Source organism: Phoxinus phoxinus (assembly GCF_949152265.1).
Source record: "Phoxinus phoxinus genome assembly, chromosome: 8".
NCBI lineage: Eukaryota > Metazoa > Chordata > Actinopteri > Cypriniformes > Leuciscidae > Phoxinus > Phoxinus phoxinus.
The window spans coordinates 16,746,798-16,761,350 of NC_136883.1; the positions used below are offsets into that span (position 1 = coordinate 16,746,798).

Below are 14,553 nucleotides of genomic sequence, written 5' to 3' on the forward strand. Positions count from 1 at the left end.
ACAGCATGTGCCATTCATTCATTCAAACACAGAAACGCGCGAGCTGTAGTAAACAACAGCATGCGCCGTGCATTCATTCAAACACAGAAACGTGATTCAAATTTAAACAGTCTTTTGCGGATTACAGACACCAGTTCATATCGCGATTAGAACAAAGCACTTACTGATGATCTGCAGCTGGATCCGTTGTTCGGCTACTCCAGCACGTTTGAGGTAAAATATCCAGGATAATCACGATATTATTAGCGGAGCTATTCCTCACAGCCAGTGTGTTGTCCAGCAGTTGTGGGCGTTGACTGGTTTGCATGTGTTGCTCCAGATTATCTGTGTTTGAATAGCAGCGCGCTCTCGATGGGCGTGTCACATTAGCGGAGTAATGAGGTGCCAGAACGATAATGAGCACAGCTGATCTCTCGCTCTTTTTATATAGATTACATAAACAGAGAATATTTGTTTTAGATTTGAATTAGATCATTTAAAACTACACACTTAAATGATTATAGAGATATATAGCTCATGTCTGAGTGAATAGAATTCGCTGAGTTTTGTTTGAGTTTAGAGAAGTGCTTCAGAAAAAAAGTTCACGGAGATGGAGAGGCATAAAGCACTCCCTGTTTACTTTCTTTATTTTACAAAAGCACAATGTTTTATTTCGATTGTAAGTGGACACATAAAAAAGTAGACATTTAACAGCTTATTTTTTCATATTTCTTAAGTCTGTATGACCAAAACCGACGGAGTATTTTAGGTCTATTTTGCTGCTATGTAAAAAAAAACGAGCAAAACGCGCCCGCGCGTTTGCCGACCTCAGGGGGTTAAGAATATGTTTAACCCTCTGGGGTCTAAGGTGTTTTTGGGGTCCTTGAGATCAGGGTGGGAAATTAGCACCCGCCACCCGCCGAGGGCGGGTACTTTTTCAAAGTGGCGGGTCACTTTGCCGTGTATACCAGCCACAGTGGCGGGTGGATTATAATAATGCTGCGTTCGCACCAAAAGCGCGCGTAAACGCGTCTTTACATTGAATGTATTAAGTAGTAACCAAAAGCGAGTGATTTCATTGTACGGATCGGACAGCCTTTGTCAAAGAATGCGGTTGCTAAGTAACAATAATACACTTTTGTCGAGTAACTCTTTTGATTGGTTTTCAGCGCTGTGTCACGGCGCTGAAGAGACCGTTATACTGTATAATTTATACACATAGCTAAGCTGAGAATAAAAAAAAGTGTATATAGCTGAGCTGGTGCAGAAGAAAGGGAAATTATTTTTTTTAAATCTGGCGACATATCCCTGGTGTTAGGAGGCCCGCAGCGGAGTCAGCAGTTATAAATGAACAACTACAAACTGAGGGCGAAGTAAAGAAAACGAAAAGGTAACGTTACTTTTCTAACAAGTGGCGCATTGATGACCAAGGGAAACGTTATCCTATCTTCCCGACGACCAGTCTATGCACTGCACTTAGGTTCGTCTGAAATGGGAAAGTGTCGGTTTAATCCGCTGTGGCCACAAATGCCAGAATTCAATAATTTAAACCCCAAATCAGAGCTTTTCTGTTAAAAGAACGAAGAATGTTTTCTACACGGTCTTTTCAATAGTATCTGGCAATGCGCGCGCGCGCTCTCTACACTGCTGAAGAAGCGCGGATGATCTGAAAACACAGACAAGCTGGAGTTCAGCGATCTTTATTTGAGATTTTCTACTTAAATTAAAGTGTCATTCAGTCGGTCTGTGTTCTGTCACGAGCCGCTTGCGCTGTTTGTGCGACTAAATCTGCGATCAAAATGCAGGCTGATATCCAGCAGTGTTTTTAATGTTGATCATATATGAGCAAGAATGCAATGTTTCTCGAATATCCACACGATTTCAAATGTGACATTGATATTATACATCAGTAAAAAAAAAAGGGTAACATTTAAGTGATGTACTGCATTTAAAACAGTATAGTCCGGCTTATTGCTCTATTTTGCAACGAAATCTGTGGCTTTGAACGAACCGTGAGATTCAATGAATTAATGACTCGATGACTGCCACCTACTGGCTATTTTAATATAATATTTTTATTAATATTAAACGTTTTTTAACATTGCATATTTATTGAACATTGTTTTATTTAAAGCATTATTTATTTTTAAAAGGTATTATAAAGGTTAAAAATTAAATGGAAAAATGTATTAAAGGGGGCGAATATTGTCCCTTAATGGAAAAGGTGTGACTGCAGTCTAAGTGGAAGAGAGGGGGTACGGCACTCAAAAAAATTGGAGAACCACGGAACTTAGGAAAAGGGATATGTAGAATTACACAAGTGCTAAAGAGTGCAATGTAAATCATTTCTCATAAGCCTAATTGAATGGCCTAGAGACAATAATTATGACATTTTTCTGTCTAAAGACTACATATAAAATAGCTACCTAAAGTAACTGCAGTTTACTAAAAGTACTGACTAAAAGTTTGCATTCCTAAGCATTTTCGTCTGAAGATAAAGACTAAGACTGAATCAAAAATGGTTGCCAAAATGAACACTGGCCTACACACACCAAGCGCACTACAACGCTGTTGCGTATGTATTAAATATGACTGATCATTTAAATAAAATGTTTTATTTAATTCAACTAGCCTACATAGTAGCCTACATAATTATTTTCCAGGGTTTAAAATTTATACAGATTTGATATTTTCCCCTCATACTTATGTTGGAATGGGTACGAAGTTGGCATTGAATTTCATTTGAAATGGTATTAAAAAGGTCTTAAAAAGCCTTGAATTTAAGCTGGAGGATCCTGGGGGTACCCTGAAATAAATAAAAAACGTATTGAAGCAATTTCTTTCTTGCAATTTGAATTCCAGAAAAAGTGGCTGGTAAAAAATATAAGTGGCTGGTAAAATTGGGCATCCACCAGCCACTGTGGCTGGTGGACAAAAAAGTTAATTTCCCACCCTGCTTGAGATGTTTTGACATGCCCTGATATTTGTATTTTTTTCAGTTGCTTATAAACACATTAATGGCAAAGGTGTAATTACACTCTATTTAGCACGAACATTGCTATCATAATATGTGAGCAACATGTATGTACATATTTGCATTTTTGAGAGAATATTATTTATGCATGGTTATTCAAAAAACTCAAACTTAAATTTTCTGATATAAGACCACATACGACCAACTTCACATATTCCCACAATACTTTTGACTAATGGATGTTATCGCCTAGAGTTTTTACTTCAAAATGATCTGAAAATCATCCGGGCTAATCGTTCACATTAAACAATAGATTGATTTAAATTTTGTAAGACACTTTTTGTTTGGAAAGGCAATATGCAGGTGGGCGTGAATGATCCAACAAGGTCATGAATAATGTCCTAATTCACACCTGCGAAGACAAAGACCTGCTAATGCTGCATACTAATGAGCCTTTCATTCGAGAAGGTCCTCACTGCAGAACATGAAATCCACTCGGAGGAGTTGGATCCAGATCCAACTCCTCCCACTATATATACTTCGCCCCCACGCCCCAGCCCCACCACCAGATGAACCAGCATATCGGTGATCACCATTGTTTGCTCTCATCAATGTAAGTCTACATTTTGATTACGAGATAGATTAATAATTTAGTGTGCGTCTTTAAGTAATGATCACACTTAAATATATGTTAAAGTTTTGACAGTGTCCATACTCTTTGATAACACCAAGACATGTTTAACTAGTCCGCTAAACTGGCATCCATTAATGGTAAGTTAGGTCGTTTGTAGCGTTAACGTTAGCACGCACCTGTAGAGGTGGCCTATCTATTTAGCTAAACTAATTAGCTTTGGATAATACTGTTGGTATGTTCATATGTTTATAGCTAGGGTAAGCTAACATGTGGTGTTGTCTGTCAGGTAGCTATCTAGTTAGCCACGCTACCCACTAGCCAGGTTAGGCAAACACTGCACTCCAGGTATGCATTGTTAGTTGTTGCCATGGAGTGTTTTACTTTCAATGATGAATTAAAACATTTAAAAAAATAATGAACATTTAAATATTTGCTTTCTTTGCTAACCCACAGGATATGGAGGTCGAGGAAGAAAGGGGGAACTTTTTAAAATAATATGTGAAGACACCCACCCAGACTTCTGCAGCGAGTTCTGCCAGATCTGTGCTGACCTGAAAGGATGAATAGTTAACGTTAATTGTGAATGTCCGGTGATTTCCCTGTAATGTTTGTGTCATTTCTGCGTGTGCTCCCAATGTAGTTTCCTTATGTTTTGCCTTCAAAGTTTCCCTACTGTTTTCAAAATGTCTGTTTTACCTAGTGTGTTAATAAACGTGTTTTTTTCCTATTTAATTGTGCTGGTAATGAATTGTTCATGCATTTATGTAAGTGAGATGCTCTTATGTTATGTAAATTAAGTCAGATTCCCTTGTGATGTCATTTATAAGTTTAAAATTAGTGCTGCTATAATTTAGTCACTTACAGTTGCATAATCAGTGGAAAAGCACACATATTTTCTACATGAATTTGAACTTGATTTAATATAACTCAAAAGTAGACGCGCCTACTTATTAATATTATAATATTTGATTTAATATTTGAAATCAAAGTGCATGTGGACTACTGAGAGGGGTAAAAGATCAGCCAATCAAAGAATACATTTCTTTTTAAGATATATTTATTCTTGCATGTAACAAGGAACTACATGCTTTTCAGGGAAGATGAAATGTAAGAATTTTTAATCAATCTTTTTGTTTTGGATTATAATTAAACGCTTTTTCCAAATGAAAAAAAAATCACATTCACACAATGTACAAACTACAATGTTTGTAACTTTTTTTAACTTCATTAAATAAGATTTGTTTTCAGCAAGTTTGTTTTTCTGTCAAAAGTCAAATCATCTTAATTTATATAGCGCTTTTAACAGTGTTGTTTCAAAGCAGCTTTACAGAGATAAACTTATAATTTAAGGAAATGGAGATGGTTTTGGCTTTATAGCGGTTCTTTAATACAATTATTTTCCAGCTAAAGTTAGTTTTGATTGATTCGCTTCCGTCGCAACGATCATTTGTTATTAAATTAGGTTCTTAAATTAGACGACACCATTCTCTCTACACAGACTTTAAACGCGAACCTGTGAGAAACGCTAGGAACCTGTCGACCAATCAGAATGCAGTGGGAGGAAATCCAACTCCGCCCCTCGGATCTGTATCCAACTCCGCCCATCGGATCTGGATCTAACTCCGCCCCTTGGATCTTATGTACTGCATTGAGGTGCTACTGTTTCATTCAGGTGTCACTGAGCCACAAGAAAGAATGCAAAGACAACACACACATATACACATATATATATTACTACAGAATTGGTTCAGAGTTGGAAACATCTTGAAATAAAATGTATTTTTTCCACAAACTGTGTACGCTTGCAAATTGTATAATATCCAAGGTAAACATTTCTAGTAATTGTGCAGTTAATTCTCATTCGTATTTTCAGAAAGTTTTGGAATATGTAGGCCCCAAATTTGTCACTAATAAAACACAAAAATAATTTAAAGAGAAGGCTTATATTGACCTTTTAAGATTTTGTTTGCACCTTGTAAATTAGGTTCTCTTACGTAGAGTTCTCGCGTACTGCGTCGAAAGAACGCTACGGGAAAGATATTTCTTTGTCGAGATTGAAGCCTAAAATTAATCCTTAATTTTGTAATATTGTAAAACGCTTTTCTGAAGCATACAACCTAGGCGGAGCAATACAGCTCACCCATTGGCTGCTCTGCCAGAAAAGCACAGCCTATGCGAGGCCAGAGACGCTGACCAATGAGGACGCTTCGCGCCCTTCTGCGTCACCTCCCGCCCAAACAGGCGTGGCCTAGGCCTATAAATACGAGCATAGCTGTCTAACACGCCGATTTTCTAAAATTCACGAGGCTACACGCATCGTTGGATTGGATTCGAGCCGCCACAGCCGTTTGGAACAAGCACCTCAGCAGGACGCGCCTCTTACCTGAAGCCGCTGGTCATCGCCGCCTTCAGCCGCCGTTCCCTGCTGCGCTTCTCCGGCGTGGAATATCCTTTACATTATGTGTGTGTGTTTTGTGTGTGTGTTCGCCGTCGCGACACACAGTTTTTCCACCACTAAAAGAGCCGAGCGTCTTTTTCAAGATGCCTCGCACCTCCTGTGGCTCGTGTAGAGCCCCGCTCAGCGACAGGGACCACGTGCTTGTGTTTCCTGCCTGTGAGTATCACGCAGCTTCAGCTCTCGTCGATGGCGGCTGCCATCACTGTAATTTGATGCCTACGGTGACTCTGCGGACTCGCCTGGCGTTCATTTACTGAAGCTGCATCTTTTCCGCCTGCTGTAGTGCCGCGCCGTGAAAAGCGCCGTGCTTAGCAGAGCCCGGAACCTCCCTTCACCACGAGGTGCTCGCCGCTGCTGCCGCCAGCTTCTCCGCCCGCTTCGCTGGACTCTATGATCGACGGACAAGGGCCGCTGTGTGCCGCCGCGTCCGTCATGAACGAGGAAGGTGAAGCCGCGTCTGTGGAGGACGACTGCTTTTCTCTCCCGCTTCGGATGGGCGAGCTCCGAGGATCTCCCCTCCCCCGCCGCTCATGAGCGTCGACGGAGAAAGACCAGCATCGATGCGCTTACCGGCTGGATGGCTGTTTTTCTGCAGAGGAACGTACGTTACCGTCCTCACGACCCGCGCCCTTTTCTTCCTGAATTCACGAAGAAAGCGCGGAGTCCCGGAAAGCCCCGTCTTTAGCCAGGATGCGCACTTCTGCTTCGAGGGAAGCTACAGTGTTAAAATCCCGCCGCGGCCGGATTTCACTAAAATGTCTCGCTCGCACAGTCCCAACATACGCGACCGTGCCAGTGTATTTTGCAGTCACCAAATCAGCATCAATGCTCGTTTGCCTGCACACAAACGCCGTTTTCACGACGCCCCAGGTAAATCTGAAAATGTATTTTCTGGTGTCCCGGCCACGGCCGATGGTGTAATGTGTGTATCCGTAATGCCCACGACTCAGTGCCCATTCATACACACAAGCACAGCCCTACACAATACAGGGCTTGCACACATAAAATCGACTCGTGTCGATTGTGCAATACATGTAAGTTAGTGAACGTGCCCGCTTTTCAGTGCCCACAATCACTACACACTGCATGTCCCGTGGTTTCTGTAAAAACGAAACGAATGCACGGTCAGTCGGTTCTGATAGACAGTACTCTCTGTGCTACACGGTGTCCCGGCCACAGCCGATGATGTAATGTGTGTAACTGCAATGCCCACGACCCAGTGCCCATTCATACACACAAGCACAGCCCCACACAATACAGGGCTTGCACACATAAAATCGACTCAATGTCGATTGTGCATTATATGTAGTGAGCGTGCCCGCTTTCAAGTGCCCACAATCACTACAAGCTACATGTCAACATGGTTGCTACGGAGCTCGCACCGCGTGCTCTCTCTCTCTCTCTCTCAGCTGAGAGAGCTGAGCGCGCGCGCGGGCTGCCCGCTCGATAAGCGCGCCCCCGCATCACGCCATGTTACAGCACACGACTGCTCTCGTGTCGCCGCCATTTCGCGACCAGAGCCCGGTTTTTCAACCCGTGCAAGCACAGCCCCGTACAACACAGGGTCTGCACACATAAAATCGACTCAGGTCGATTGTACTTTACATGTAGTGAGCGTGCCCACTGTCCAGTGCCCACAACCACTACACACTGCACGTTCCGCGGTTTTTCTGTAAAAACGAAACCAACGGACGATCAGTCAGTTCTCAAACACAGTATTCCCGGTGTTATAAATGTGCGCGCTACCACGCGCCCACATTTATTCACAAATATACGAGCCCTACGGTCAGCCCCGTTCAACACAGGGTTTGCACACTTAAAATCGACTCAGATCGATTGTGCTTTACATGTAGTAAGCGTGTCCACTGCCAAGTGCCCACAACCACTACACACTGCACGTTCCGCGGTTTCTGTAAAAACGAAACTAACGAACGGTCAGTCAGTACACAAACACAGTGTCCCCGGTGTTATAAATGTGCCCGCCACCAAGCGCCCACGTTTATTCACAAGCATAACGAGCCCTACGGGACTCGTCCCGCGCGCTCTCTCTCGACACAGAGAGCCGAGCGCGCGCGGGATGCATACTGTGTTAAACATGCCCCCCGCCTCACACGCCACGGCGTCCATGTTACAGCACACGGTTGCTCTCGTGTCGCCGCCATTTCGCGACCAGGGCCCAGATTACATTCAACCCCTAGTCACACGTGCAGATGCATGGGAAGGACTTCCCGGGGTCTCAGAATGGGTGCTAGAGACTATAAAATGAGGCTATTCGCTACAGTTTCATCGACGCCCTCCCCGTTTCACGGGAAAAGTCGAAACCACGGTAAAAACAGAAGTAGCACATCTACTTCGAGCCGAAATAGCGAAGCTATTGAGCAAAGGGGCCATAGAGCCTTTATCTCAAGCTCAGAGCGAAGGGGGTCTGTACAGCAGATATTTCCTGGTACCGAAGAAAGACGGGGGTCTCAGACCCATTTTAGATCTAAGGCGTCTGAACAAAACGCTAACAAAGCGGAAGTTCAGAATGCTCACGACCAGAAGAATCCTCGCGCAAATTCGCCGAGGAGACTGGTTTATGACGATAGATCTGAAAGACGCGTATTTTCACATACAAATTGCGTCACGTCACAGGCGATTTTTGAGATTCGCCTTCGAGGGCCGGGCATATCAGTACACAGTCCTGCCATTCGGCCTGTCTCTAGCACCTCGTACATTTACAGTGTGCATGGACGCGGCGCTGGCACCCCTGAGACTCCGGGGCGTTCGAATTCTGAACTATTTGGACGATTGGCTAATTCTGGCTCAATCGCCGTCAGAACTCGCTCACCACAAGACACTAATACTCGATCACCTCGAGTGCTTAGGTCTGAGAGTCAATTGGGAGAATAGTTCACTGTTTTCCAGTCAAAGGATCTCCTTTATAGGACTGGATCTGAACTCACTGTCTATGACAGCACAGCTGTCATCACAGCGCAGGCGAAATACCCTGCAAATGGCGAAATCCTTCCGCAGCGGCCACATAGTGCCACTCAGGAGATTTCGGAAAATGCTGGGCCTCATGGCCTCAGCCTCAACAGTGCTGCAGTTGGGCCTGCTGCGCATGCGCCCACTACAGTTCTGGTTGAGAGCGCGCGTACCGCGCCGAGCATGGTTACACGGTCGTTATCGCCTCAAGGTCACTCGGGAATGCATTTCAGCCCTGACACCATGGAGAGCGTCAGACTGGTACCGGTCAGGTGTAAGCCTGGGGACTTCCTCGAGCCTGAAGGTGGTGTCCACGGACGCGTCCACCTCAGGCTGGGGAGCACTGCTCGACGGCAGACCGCTCTTTGGCCAGTGGGCAGAGCGAGCCAAACTACCGCACATAAACTGCCTGGAGATGATGGCAGTGGACTTTGCGCTGAGGCGCTTCTGTCCCCGGATAAAAGGACACCACGTCCTGGTCCGCTCGGACAACATGTCGGTAGTAGCCTACATAAACCGCCAGGGTGGCGTGAGATCCCGGAACCTATTCAGGTTAGCGGAACGCATACTGGTGTGGGCCCAGCACAACCTGCGCTCGTTTAGAGCAATGCACGTGCCAGGCCACTTGAACGTAGGCCCGGACAGACTCTCACGGAACAACGTTCCTACGGGAGAGTGGTCCCTACACACACAGACAGTGCGTCTGCTGTGGAAAACGTTCGGCAGAGCGGAAATAGACCTGTTTGCGAACCAGGAAAACGCTCACTGCCCAGAATTCTTTTCGAAGAGCGCGAACGCGCTGGCCAGAGTCTGGCCCCGCCGCCCGCTCTATGCTTTTCCTCCTGTCTCACTCCTGCCTCAAGTGCTGGAGCGTATCAAGGAGAGCGGATGCTCAGTACTGCTAGTTGCTCCATTCTGGACGAATCAGACCTGGTTCCCAGCTTTGATGCGACTGAAAAGTACTGCCCCGTGGCCGATTCCAGTGAGGAGAGACCTCCTCTCACAGGCCAAGGGCTCGATTCTGCATCCTCACCCCGAGCTTTGGTCCCTACACGTATGGGCCATAAACGGGTACCCGCTAACCTCCCAAGAGGAGTGTTAGACACGATCGAACAAGCTAGGGCTCCGTCTACTAGACGGCTCTACGCTTCCAAATGGTCGGTGTTCTCTGGATGGTGTTCAGATCAAGGTCTGTCACCACTTCAGTGTGGAGAACCGGAGATTCTCTCCTTCTTGCAAGGGCTATTGGATAAGGGAAGAACCCCATCCACGCTCAAAGTCTATGTGGCTGCCATATCAGCGTTCGTTAATCCAACGCTTGGCCGTTCACTAGGCAGGAACGACCTGGTGGTCCGCTTCCTGAGAGGCGCCAGGAGGTTAAACCCTCCAAGACCTCCTTCAGTCCCCGTTTGGGACCTTTCTACAGTGTTGAACGCTATGAAAGGGGCCCCTTTCGAGCCTATTCACTCAGTTGACATGAAACACCTGTCTCTCAAGACCGTGTTTCTTTTGGCTCTCGCTTCAGTGAACCGTGTGGGAGACTTGCAAGCGCTCTCAGTGAGAGCTTCTTGTATGGAGTTCGGGCCAAACGACTCTGTAGTCGTATTGAAACCGAAGCATGGGTACGTGCCTAAGTCCCTCAACACACCGTTCAGGGCTCAGGTCATCTCCCTGTCGGCCCTGCCGGCCTCAGAGGACGGAAATAGCTCCCTTTGCCCGGTCAGGGCATTAAGAGCTTACGTGTCCCGCTCCGCTGTTTTTCGACAGACGGAGCAGCTCTTTGTTTCGTTCAGCGGGCGCTCCAAGGGACGAGCCGCAACGAAACAGAGTCTGTCTCGATGGGTAGTGGACGCCATTGCGCTAGCCTACGCATCTAGAGGCTTGGAATGCCCTTTGGGCATCAGAGCACATTCCACGAGAGGCATGGCCTCTTCATGGGCTTGGTATAGCGGAATCTCGTTACAAGATATCTGTATGGCGGCAGGCTGGGCCTCCCCGTCTACATTTATTAGGTTCTATAACCTAGAGGTTCCTGCGTTGCAGGCTAAACTGCTCTCGGTCTAGAAGACTATGTATAAGTGTTCCTGCCCCGCGCTGCGGCCCAGGTCACTTCAATGTTAATATGTATAAGTGTTCCTGCCCCGCGCTGCGGCCCAGGTCACTTCAATGTTAATATGTATAAGTGTTCCTGCCCCGCGCTGCGGCCCAGGTCACTTCAACACAGTAAAATCGGCAGTGTAAAAATTGCAGTGTTAAAAGTTATTAATTCCCAAAGAGTTAAATTAACAATCAACAATGTTAAAAAACACTCCTCTTCAGTGTAGTTACAAGTGTAATTTTATTTTTACACTGAAAGTGCAAAAAAAAAAAGCGCCGAATTGTATTGACTCCGCCCCTCGATGACTGCTGTCTCGAAAGACGACGACGCCATTTTATCTTCATGCGAGCGAGACGGTAGGTTGAATTGCTTTTTTCTTTCTAAAATAAAAAAGTAAATACACTTGTTAACATTTTTGGTAAAATATGGTGGTGAACACATTTAGAAATTATAAACTGCGCGTTTTTGTCAGGATTAAGGAAGCTCGTCAAGTTCATGAGATGCAGAGATGTAACGTTACAGAATGATGTGAAGGTTTCTCATGACGATTTGATTTCCTGGATGAAGGTGATTTAACGTTTAAAATACGTTTGTATTATAAATTATATTTGTATTACAAATATATTTTTAGCTCATTTCATTTTGGTTTGTTGACAGAAAGCCTTCCCGCCCTCAGTCGCGCCGAGGCCTCAACCGGTCTTACGACAAGCCTGGCAGTAAAGTTGATGAGGAGGTCTGAAACAGCAGCAGCATTTGGGCCTCTTTTTTCTGCGCAGATGAGAGAATTCTTCAAATGGTAAGTTTATATTCGTTTTGTGTGTATAAAAGTGGCTGTGTTATACATGAACGCGTTAACGGTTCCGTTTTTGTGACGCATGCGCATTATTAACAGCTCGTTTAAGTATCTTGTAAATTAGCGCGCAGTGCAAACAACAAATGCACTTTTTGTAGACTGAGGTGAGGGAGCGTTTAAAAACGTTTTATTCGCCCTATGTTTAAGTGAGAATTACATATCTGTATGTTTGTTCTTATCACTGAATATCATGTCGTCATATCTGCGCCGTCAAGACACAAACATACGAACTTCCCATCAAGTTTTTTTTTTTTTTTTTTTCAAACATTGTGAAAGTGCATTAAAGCTAATCTGTAAATCCATCTGTCTTTCAATTCAGTTTACAGGTAACATTTGCGTATGCACTGGCAGAGCATACAGGTACTTTAGCTTGAAATCAGTCTTTATCAATTCATACTGCATGTTATTTTGGGATAAATTATGTCCTAACTATTTATCTGTCTGCATTTTATTATTATGAATCTGTATGTTCTGTTCACATTATAAATACCATTAATAAATTATGGGTAAAATAAATTCTAAATGCGTATTAAAATCAAGTTAAATTTAAGATGCCTTATTACTCATTTAACTTATATAAATGTATTCAATAATCAGATTAAATGCACATTTTGAATATAAATAATTTTACACCCATGCTTTATAGACATCTCTCAGCATAATCGAAATTAAGGGTAATCACAATAATCACAATTATTTTTACCTTATTTACAGCCCCAATTTAAATTGTATTGCATTACTGAATTTTGGAAATATTAGCATCAACTGACATATTTTTTTCAAATCCTTTTTCAATAGATTTGTCCCAGAACCCTCCAGTGTCAAGTGAAGGAAGCTCCTCTCATGAGATTGCTACAGAAACCAAGCAACAGAAATGAAGACGAAAGCAACAGAATGCTGAAGATGAATCCAGAATCGTGAGTGTCATTATATTTTATTCTATGTGCAGTACAAATTTTAATACATGACGAATTAACATGAAACATTTAAACCTAACTGGGCAACCACACAATGCCTTTGTTCAGACCTGAAATGTACATGTGTCTTGGGTGATTGATGTATCTTGATTGTCATAATTCATGATGACACATCAATCACTATGTCATTGTGTTAATTCAAGATATTAAACTGCAAAAAGTTAAAGGGTTAGTTGACACACAAGTGTAAAATTGTTGTAATTTCTCACCCTCATGTCATTCCAAACCCGAAAAGACTTTTGTTCATCTTCGAAACTCAAATAAATATATCAAGAATACTGCACGCAACTACCACTTTGACACTTCATAAAGAGATCATAAAACGAACCCATATGAATTGAGCCATTTAGTCCAAATTTTCTGAAGAGACTTGATCGCTTTGTGATGAATAGATTGAATTTAGACTTTTATTCACATATAAACATGAATCAACCAACATAAACAGAAGAAAAAGAAAATTTGGACTAAACTGCTTGGTTCATGGATTAGTTTTAAGATCTCTTTGTTAACTTTTTGAACCGTCAATGTGGTAGTTGTGTAGCTGTCAATGGAGGGAAAGAAAGCTGTCAGATTTCATCAAAAATATCTTCATTTGTGTTTCAAAGACTAAAGAAAGGCTTGCGGGTTTGGAACGACATGAGGGTCAGTAAATTACTGAATTAAAATTTTTGGGTGAACTATCCCTTTAATAAAAAAATGTGGCCTAGACCTCATCAGAACAATCGAATCTCAATGCGTCTTGGGTGCGTTTACACCTGTACTTCGAGTTGTTCGCTTGTGCAAGATGAATGTTAATGCCAGGTGTGAACGGTAATACTCTGTGACTACACAATCATCTGAACAGAATTGTTCCTGAGAGAGATGGTTGTCATTATGCTATGTAACTGTTTGATTGTTTTTGTTTTGATTTTTGGTTAGAAGACCTCCGCTAAGTTCCTGGAAAGGCTTCTCCCAAGACCTTCAAGGACCTGATTGACTGCAGAATCTGCTGTGAAAGATGATGAAACTGATGATTCAGGTTAGACTATAGTTCAGAATAAGATTATCTATACACGTTCATGCATGAATGCATTTTGCTGAAGTTGTCACGTGTTATTTAGAATGGGGCAGCGATCTTGCATCAATTCGTCTCCTGCAAGAGACCTGGAAAGATGTCCTCATATCAAGCTGAACAACACCTTGTCGTCTCCAAAAAGGTACATTTGGACATTTCTGTCACACTGCCTATTGTCTGCCTCAAAATATTGCCATTTGTGTTGATTGTATTGTGGAAAACGAATATAAAGACGGCCAATTGGAGAGCTGACTTTGAGTGTTATTTTTGTCTTTGGCAGGGACCAGCATACAAGACCACCTTGACTGCATTGAAGAGACCACACAGCATACCTGCTCGCGGCCGGTGATGCTGATATGGCAATAAACTCAAATACTACTTCCTGTTCGCTGAATGGGACAAAGAGGAACTGCATACATGGATGCTACACAACTGTTGACAAGTAGTTTTCTGCAATCTTGTTCAAATCTACCTGTCATATTTCTTCATGTCTAGGCAAATTAACATGATTTTATGTTTTTTCTTGACTTTTTTTTTCTTCAACTCCTCATGAATGTGA

The 14,553-nt window shown here is 43.3% G+C and overlaps 1 long non-coding RNA gene across 4 annotated transcripts; it reads left to right on the forward strand.

Moving 5' to 3' along the window:
* The first annotated feature begins 11,407 nt into the window (after positions 1–11,407).
* LOC307002996 lies at positions 11,408–14,309 on the forward strand. 4 transcript variants are annotated; one of them, XR_013798597.1, is made up of 8 exons: positions 11,408–11,466; positions 11,583–11,677; positions 11,768–11,906; positions 12,283–12,637; positions 12,762–12,880; positions 13,859–13,958; positions 14,041–14,136; positions 14,275–14,309. It is a non-coding gene; the product is annotated as an uncharacterized lncRNA (long non-coding RNA). The 4 variants fall into 4 exon arrangements; XR_013798598.1 differs by having other exon boundaries at positions 12,283–12,323; XR_013798600.1 differs by having other exon boundaries at positions 11,432–11,466; positions 11,772–11,906; positions 12,283–12,323.
* Positions 14,310–14,553: the final 244 nt, after the last annotated feature.